Source organism: Mastomys coucha, unplaced genomic scaffold (genome assembly GCF_008632895.1).
Source record: "Mastomys coucha isolate ucsf_1 unplaced genomic scaffold, UCSF_Mcou_1 pScaffold2, whole genome shotgun sequence".
Lineage (NCBI taxonomy): Eukaryota > Metazoa > Chordata > Mammalia > Rodentia > Muridae > Mastomys > Mastomys coucha.
Genome location: NW_022196902.1, coordinates 22,900,259 through 22,908,486, shown reverse-complemented (window position 1 = coordinate 22,908,486; position 8,228 = coordinate 22,900,259).

The window sequence follows — 8,228 nt, the reverse complement described above, 5'->3', positions numbered from 1 at the left end:
ATGTGGTCTTGAGGAGTAGGTGTGATATTATTGGAGGAAGTGTGTCACTTTGGGGATGGTTTGAATATGCTTGGCCCAGGGAGTGGCACTATTAGGAGATGTGGCCTTGTTGGAGTAGGCATGGTGTTGGAGGAACTTTGGGGGTGGGCTTTGAGACCCTCCTCTTAGTTGCCTGGAAGAGAGTTTTCTGGTGGCCTTAGGATTGAAATTTAAAACTCTCAGCTTCTTCTTCAGAACCATGTCAGCCTGGAACCTGCCATGCTTCCTGCCATGATGATAATGGACTGAACCTTTGACGCTGTAAACCAGACCCAATTAAATGTTGTCCTTTATAAGAATTACCTTGGTCAGTGTGTTTTTTAACAGAAATGAAACTCAAACTAAGATAAACACTCTTAAGAGATGTTCTCATCTCCTGGTGGCACATTAACTGATGTTGTCACTACACAATTAAATGTGTCCTTTATAAGAGTTGCCTTGGTCAGTGTGTATCTTAACAGAAATGAGACTCAAACTAAGATAAACACTCTTGAGAGATGTTTTCCTCTCCTGGTGGCACATTAACTGATGTTGTCACTACATATGTCTCATTGAAGTAATCATGTTGTTCAGATTTCATAGGTGCAGCTTCCCTGTCTTGTCTAGAAGAAATGGTGCCGTGCATGTCCTGGTTCTCTTGCTCTTATAACACACCTGCCCCCTCTTGTACATGTTCCCTGAGCCTTCGGTAGATGGGTTATATCTTAGATGTATTAATTGGTAGTTGGGAACCTCATGCTCAATTCTCTGTACTTTAACTGGTTTTGGATTTCTTCAAAAGTTTCCATCAAATGCAAAAAGAACTACACTTATCTGAGGTGAGAACCTCACTTATCTGAGAATATAAGAAAAAGCATTCAGAATATAGTTAGAAATTATGTTGGTTTAGTGGAGTCTCCTCTAGGGTCCATGGCTTTTCCAGGCAATAGTGCATGGTGAGGCTTATAGTACTAGGCATGACACTTTACACTTTAGTCAAGTTTTAAACCCAATTAGACCACTGTTGGTCACCCCTGAGATATAAATCCACCACTAGACTGGTCATTTCAGTCCACAGGCATACAGTAACTATTAGCTGCTTTTCTCCCTTGACAACTTAACATAGTATCTTCAAACACTATGAGTTAGTCCTCAGGGAGGAGGCTTCCAGGTCACTTTCAGTTCAGTTCTTTAAGACTTGTATCAAAGCCATATTGTGAATGTGACCATCTTAACAAAAGCAATTTACAGATTCAATACACTCTCAACCAACATCACCATGAGATTCTTTACAGAAAAAGAGAAAAAAAAGAAGTCTTTCAATTAAAAGATCTCAGATATCCAAAGTAATCTCTGACTTAAAAGAACAATGCTAGAGAAATTATGATGACATATTTCAAGTTATATTACAGAGCTATAATAATAAAAACAGCATGAGCACAAATTATGTAAATCACTGAAACAGAATAGAAGATACATTATTTTATGAAATTAAAGTCACCTGGTATTTGACAAACATGCTGGAAATGCACAGTGGATAATATATTCTGCAAGGAAACAGGGTGGCAACATGTAAAAGAATGAAATTAGACTTATTTATCACTCTACACAAAAATCAACTTGAAATCATACAAAGCCCCCAAGGTGAAACCAAAACTTTGGAATTTCTAGAAGAAACATAGAATGTACCCTACAAAATATATGTGCAAGGACATCCTAAATGGGGTTCCATTTCCATAGTAATTAAGGTCAACAATTTACAGCTGAGACTTCATAAAACGAAAAGCACCTGGACAACAAAGAAATCAATAAATTTAATAAAGAGGCAGCCCACAGTAGAAAGAGAATACTTCCCAGTAGCAATCCAATAGAAGATTAATATTCAGAATATATAAACACTTAAAAACTAAACAATCAAGGAAGCAAATGACCTACTTTTAAAATGAGCCATGAATCTGAACAAAAAAGTCTTTGAAGAAGACATGAAAATGGCTTAAAGAAATCCCTAAAGAGTGTTCAATGTCTTAGAGAAATTAAAATTAAATATAAATTTCAATTTAATTTGAGGTTTTGCTTTATCCTGACTGAGCTAGAAAACGACTAACATCAAGTGCTTGTGAAGATTTTAGGAAAGAAAACCCTTTTTCTCTAATGGTAGGATTATAGTGGTGTAGCCACAACAGAAGTTGTGGAAAATGTTCAAAAGGATAGTAGCAAACCTACCATGTAGCTCATACTACTCCTTTGCATATGCCTAAAGGATTGATATCCTATGCCACAGCAACCTGCTCAACCATTTTGCCACTGTAGCCTCAATAGCTAGGCAATGGAAACAGCCAAAATATCCATCAGGTGATGAATAGATAATGAAAATGTGATGCACATAATGCTGTAATTCTTTTCTACTATAAAAACAAGGAAATAATGAAATTTGAAGGTAAATAGGAGGAACTGCAAAATATTACACCAAATAAAGTAACAGACCCAGAAAGACAAATGCATGTGTTCTCTCTTATTTGTGAATCTTATTTATAAATCTTTGGATATAACTATATGAGTAATTTGTGTTTTAACAAGTTGCCTCAATAGGTTTTAAGTGTAGTAAATGAAGATACATCTTCGTTAGTATCTACCCTAGACTCTCAGGAAAGATAGCACTGCTCAGTCTCAGGTTGATATTTTCTGGGAAATATTCTGCTTCTCTACTGCTTAGTGTCTAATAGTCATGTTTCTGAACTGCCTTGAAACTTGACTACTTAAAACATGAAATCCTTTGGAGATCCTGTAGCTAATCCCTAAGTCAAGGAAACATCCTTATATTGAGACTTTCCCATTATTAGCACTGCTACAGCTGGTTACCACAGTACTCATGGCACCCTAGAGAAGGATGATTCCCATTACAAATCAGGTTTTAAGACAAAATAAATGTTACAAAAATGGAAATAAACAATAGTGACCCCCTACAGGTATCCATTTCCCCTAAGAGTGAGATAAAATTTAAATATCCCTCTAGTTTCTTCCATCATCCGAAACATAGGCATCCATTCAAATGGACTTGCTGCTAAACAGAATCTCTGCTGAGTTTGCAATGTCTTATCTATTATGATTAGAAATTCCAGAGCATGAACTATAATTTCTGAATAATGATTCAAACAAACGTAATGTTAACTTTAGAGACTTGAGATGCCAAGATTCACCTCACACTATAAATAAAAGAGAAATCATCTTTGATCTTTCTAAAAGATACCACAACTTTCCAATGTGTTCTCCTAAAAAGAAAAGTGAATGGAAAAAATAATGTTCAGCTTCTGCTAGCTGCTTTTTTTTGCAAACATAGGCATATTTGTCTTATTAGAAATGTTATTAAAATCTTAATCCTTATCAAAGGATCTACCTTGTAGTATAATTGCTTGTACATGTGTCTCCTTTCCCACTCTATTTTTACCATCTAGAGAGCAAACTTGGTCATGTTTATGTATGAAATCCCCACAGTGCCTAGTGGGGCCTTGAAAAGGTCTCAGGAAAAGTTTTTAAAATAAAAACACTAATCTTCTTAGTCCTCTCTAATAACTTCCATGGGATGAAATTTGTCCATCATGTTTCTCTCTAGTATATTGTTAAGCAAACTTCCAGCCAACTGTTAAGCCAACCTAGGGCTCAAATCTTAAGAAGCTATTTGACTGATATAATAGTCCACTGTGGGTCTGTTTATTTAACTATTTTCCTCTGTTCTGTCAGAAAGGACTGTGGATTAAGTTAAAGTAGCAAAGTGCTTTACAGAAAAACAGCTACTATTGATCTCATCCCCAGTACAAACATGACCTGACCTCTTAGAAATAATGATTCCAAAAACAAACCAGGAGCTGGAGCAGTGGGTCAGTGCATAAGAGTGCTCACTGTTCTTGTACATATTTGGCATCTCACAAGCATCAATAGCTCCATTTCCAAAGTATCTGGCACCCTCTTTTGATCTCCACAGATACCTGGCACTCATATGTTACACAGATACATATGGAGCAAAAAATGCATAACTGAAATGAAATAATGAATTTTTTAAAAAATAAAATAAATGGAAATTTCATTATCATTTCTTCCTCAGAGAACTGTCTTATTTATAACTTTGCTTACTAATGTGAGAGACAGGAGAGAAATACTGAAGAACATTATAGCTACAGGTTTGTGGAAAAGGGGGAAATGAAAAATGATTTCAAAAAGTAGGACATTGATGTTTTATTTTAGTTCACTATGGTTGAAAATTCACAGTTTTCTATGATTCAAGCTAATAGATTTATTTTTATTTTTTGAGGGGTCAGAGAGCATGCCCAAGTATGTTATTTCTCTTTGACACTACAGGGCTTGGAGTTGTCTTTCAAGTAAAAGTTGTTCTTCAAGGTTAGAGACTTTAGAGAAGACAACAGTAATTAACAATGCCAACTACTCAGTGTAGGAGATGAGTAGTTTTCTAGTCAGAGTCTCCCAGGACACTAATGACAGGAATCTCTGTGAGATTTTCTTTAAATACACACAGTCTTGTTTTCTAAAACAATAATAGCCCACTGGATTGAGAACTGTCACAGAGAATTGGTACGTCATACAACTATGAGCTGTCTGGAAGGCAGATTCTAGTGATGAGTGGTGTTTGGGCCAATATCATGAACCGTAGTTAGGCAACCTGAATGCAAGCAGCATTATCTGGCAGGTTGGGGATGAATGGAATGAGCATCTGTCTCTTTCTGATGTTTGAAAATACTGAGGAAATGTAATTTATTGATATTATATTAAAAAATCTTTAACCTTTGACAATGGACTTGTACCAGCAGTGCACCGAGAATCAGGATACACGATCAGCTTCTGTCATTTTGAAGGCTTGTTATCCTAGATCTTAGCGTCTAGGAATGTAGACATGCCTTGAGTATATACCTTTAATCCCAAACGATGAAGGTAAAATTAGATTGTAGAAGGAAGCACACATGTTACCAAGTGATATTCAGTTGAGTAGAAGACAAAATGGCAAATCAGAGAAAGTCTTGACATAACGAGGTATGCTCAATTCTCTGGAGAAAAAAGAGGAAAGAGAGACTATTTAAGACTCTACAGGAAAGAGAGACTATTTAAGACTATACAGGAATATGAGGAGGCAGTTTTACTGGGACAGTTGTACTAAGAGAGGTTGGAAAGAAAACAAGTTAGACACGGGTTAAATGCAGAATGAACCAGAGAATGAGAAGGAGCCAGATGATTAGAACAGATTGTCTGAGTTAGTTTGAAGCCAAGCAGAACAATTCAGTCAGAGGCAGATAGACAAGCCAGATTGAATCAGTCAGCTTGGAGAGGAGTTTGAGCCAGAACAGCTGAGTTGAACCAGCCATCCAGAGTTCAGAAAAAAGCTAGGAAAGATGGCCTTATATACCAGGAGGTCTCATATGCTGAAGATATTCTGGGCCTAGATAAGATTTTATGGAGCCTAGAAGCTTCCAGGACTAGGTATCAGTTAGTGGACAATGGCAGCCAGACTTAGAGTTGACAATTACAGCAAGAGAATAAGAGTTTACATTTACAAATCAAGATGTAAGCTCTCAGCTACTTCTCTAGCCCAATGCCTCGCTGTATGCCTACTACCATGTTTCCTATGCTAGTCATGGAGTCTAATTCCCTGGAAGAGTGAGTCCCACATTAAATACTTTCTTTTACAACTTGTATTGATCATGGTGCATTACAACAAAAATAGATCAGATGGAACTAAAAGATATCTACAAAACATTACACCCAAACACTAAAAGAATGTACGATTTTTCAGCAGGCCACAGAAATTTTTCCAAAATCAACCATATATTAGAATATAATCGAAGTCTCAACCAAAATAGGAAGATTTTTTTATTAGATATTTTCTTTATTTACATGTCATATGAAATCTCCTTTCACGGTTTGCTCTCCAAAAAAAAGAAAGAAAAATAATAATAAAATTAAAAAAAATAAAGAAAAAAAACAAAAAAAAACCTCTTTACTCCCCCCTCCCCCTGCTCACCAACCTACCTTTTCACTCTTCCTGGCCCTGGCATTCCCCTACACTGGGACATAGAACCTTCACAGGACCCGGGCCTCTCCTCCCCTTGATAACCAACTAGGCCATCCTCTGCTATACATATGCTGCTGGAGCCATGAGTCCCACCATGTGTACTCTTTGGTTGGTGGTTTAGTCCCTGGGAGTTCTGAGGGTACTAGTTAGTTCATATTGTTGTTCATCCTAAGGGGCTGTAAATCCTTCAATTCCATGGGTCCTCTCTCTAGCTCTTTCATTGGGGACCCTGTGCTAAGTCCAATGGATGGCTGTGAGCATCTACCTCTGTATTAGTCGGGCACTGGCAGAGCCTCTCAGGAGACAGCTATATCAGGCTCCTGGCAGCCAGCACTTGCTGGCATCCACAATAGTGTCTGGATTTGATGATTGAATATAGGAAAGATTCCCAGGTAGAACAGTCTTTGGATTGTCCTTTCTTCAGTCTCTGCTCCATAGTTTGTCTCTGCAATGCATTCTATGAGTATCTTGTTCCCCCTTTTAAGAAGGAATGAAGTATCCTCACTTTGGTCTTCCTTCTTCTTGAGTTTCTTGTGGTTTGTGAATTGTATCTTGGTTATTCCGAGCTTCTGGGCTAATGTCCACTTATGAGTGAGTGCATACCATGTGTGTTCTTTTGAGATTGGGTTACTCACTCAGGATGATATTCTCCAGATCCATCCATTTCCCTAAGAATTTCATAAATTCATTGTTTTTAATAGCTGAGTAGTATTCCATTGTGTAAATGACCATATTTTCTGTATCCATTCCTCTGTTGAGGGACATCTGGGTTGTCTCCAGCTTTTGGCTATTATAAATAAGGCTGCTATGAACATAGTGGAGCATGTGTCCTTATTACATGTTGGAGCATCTTCTGGGTATATGTCCAAGAGTGGTATAGCTGGGTCCTCAGGTAGTACTCTGTCAAATTTCCTGAGGAACTGCCAAACTGATTTCCAGAGTGGTTGTAACAGCTTGAAATCCCACCAGCAATAAAGGAGTGTTCCTCTTTCTCCACAACCTCTCCAGCATCTGCTGTCACCTGAGTTTTTGATCTTAGCCATTCTAACTGGTGTGAGGTAGAATCTCAGGGTTGTTTTGATTTGCATTTCCCTGATGACTAAAGATGTTGTACATTTTTTTAGGTGCTTCTAAGCCATTTGGTATTCGTCAGTTGAGAATTCTTTGTTTAGCTCTGTGCCCCATATTTTAATAAGGTTATTTGGTTCTCTGGAGTCTAACTTCTTGAATTCTTTGTATACATTGGATATTAATCTTCTATCAGATATAGGATTGGTAAAGATCTTTTCCCAATCTGTTGGTTGCCTTTTTGTCCTATTGACAGTGTCCTTTACCTTACAGAAGCTTTGTAATTTTATGAGGTCCCATTTGTCAATTCTTGATCTTAGAGCATAAGCTATTAGTGTTCTGTTCAGGAAATTTTCCCCTGTGCTTATATGCTCGAGAATCTTCCCGACTTTTTTTTTCTATTAGTTTCAGTGTATCTGGTTTTATGTAGAGATCCCTGATCCACTTGAACTTGAGCTTTGTACAAGGAGATAGGAATTGATCGATTTGCATTCTTCTACATGCTAACTGCCAGTTGAGCCAGCACCATTTGTTGAAAATGCTCTTTTTTCCACTGGATGGTTTTAGCTCCTTTGTCAAAGATCAAGTGACCGTAGGTGTGTGGGTTCATTTCTGGATCTTCAATTCTATTCCATTGATCCACCTGCCTATGACTGTACCAATACTATGCAATTTTTATCACAATTGCTCTGTAGTACAGCTTAAGGTCTGGGATGGTGATTCCACCAGAGGTTCTTTTATTGTTGAGAATAGTTTTTGGATCTTAGTTTATTTTTTATTTTTCCAGATTAATTTGCAAATTGCTCCAAGTCTGTGAAGAATTGAGTTGGAATTTTGATGAGGGTGGCATTGAATTGGTAGATTGCTTTTGGCAAGATGGCCATTTTTACTATATTAATCCTGCCAATCCATGAGCATGGGAGATCTCTCCATCTTCTGAGATCTTAAATTTCCTTCTTCAGAGACTTGAAGTTCTTGTCACACAGATCTTTTACATGCTTAGTTAGAGTCACACCAAGGTATTTTATACTATTTGTGACTATTTTGAAGGGTGTTGTTTCCTTAA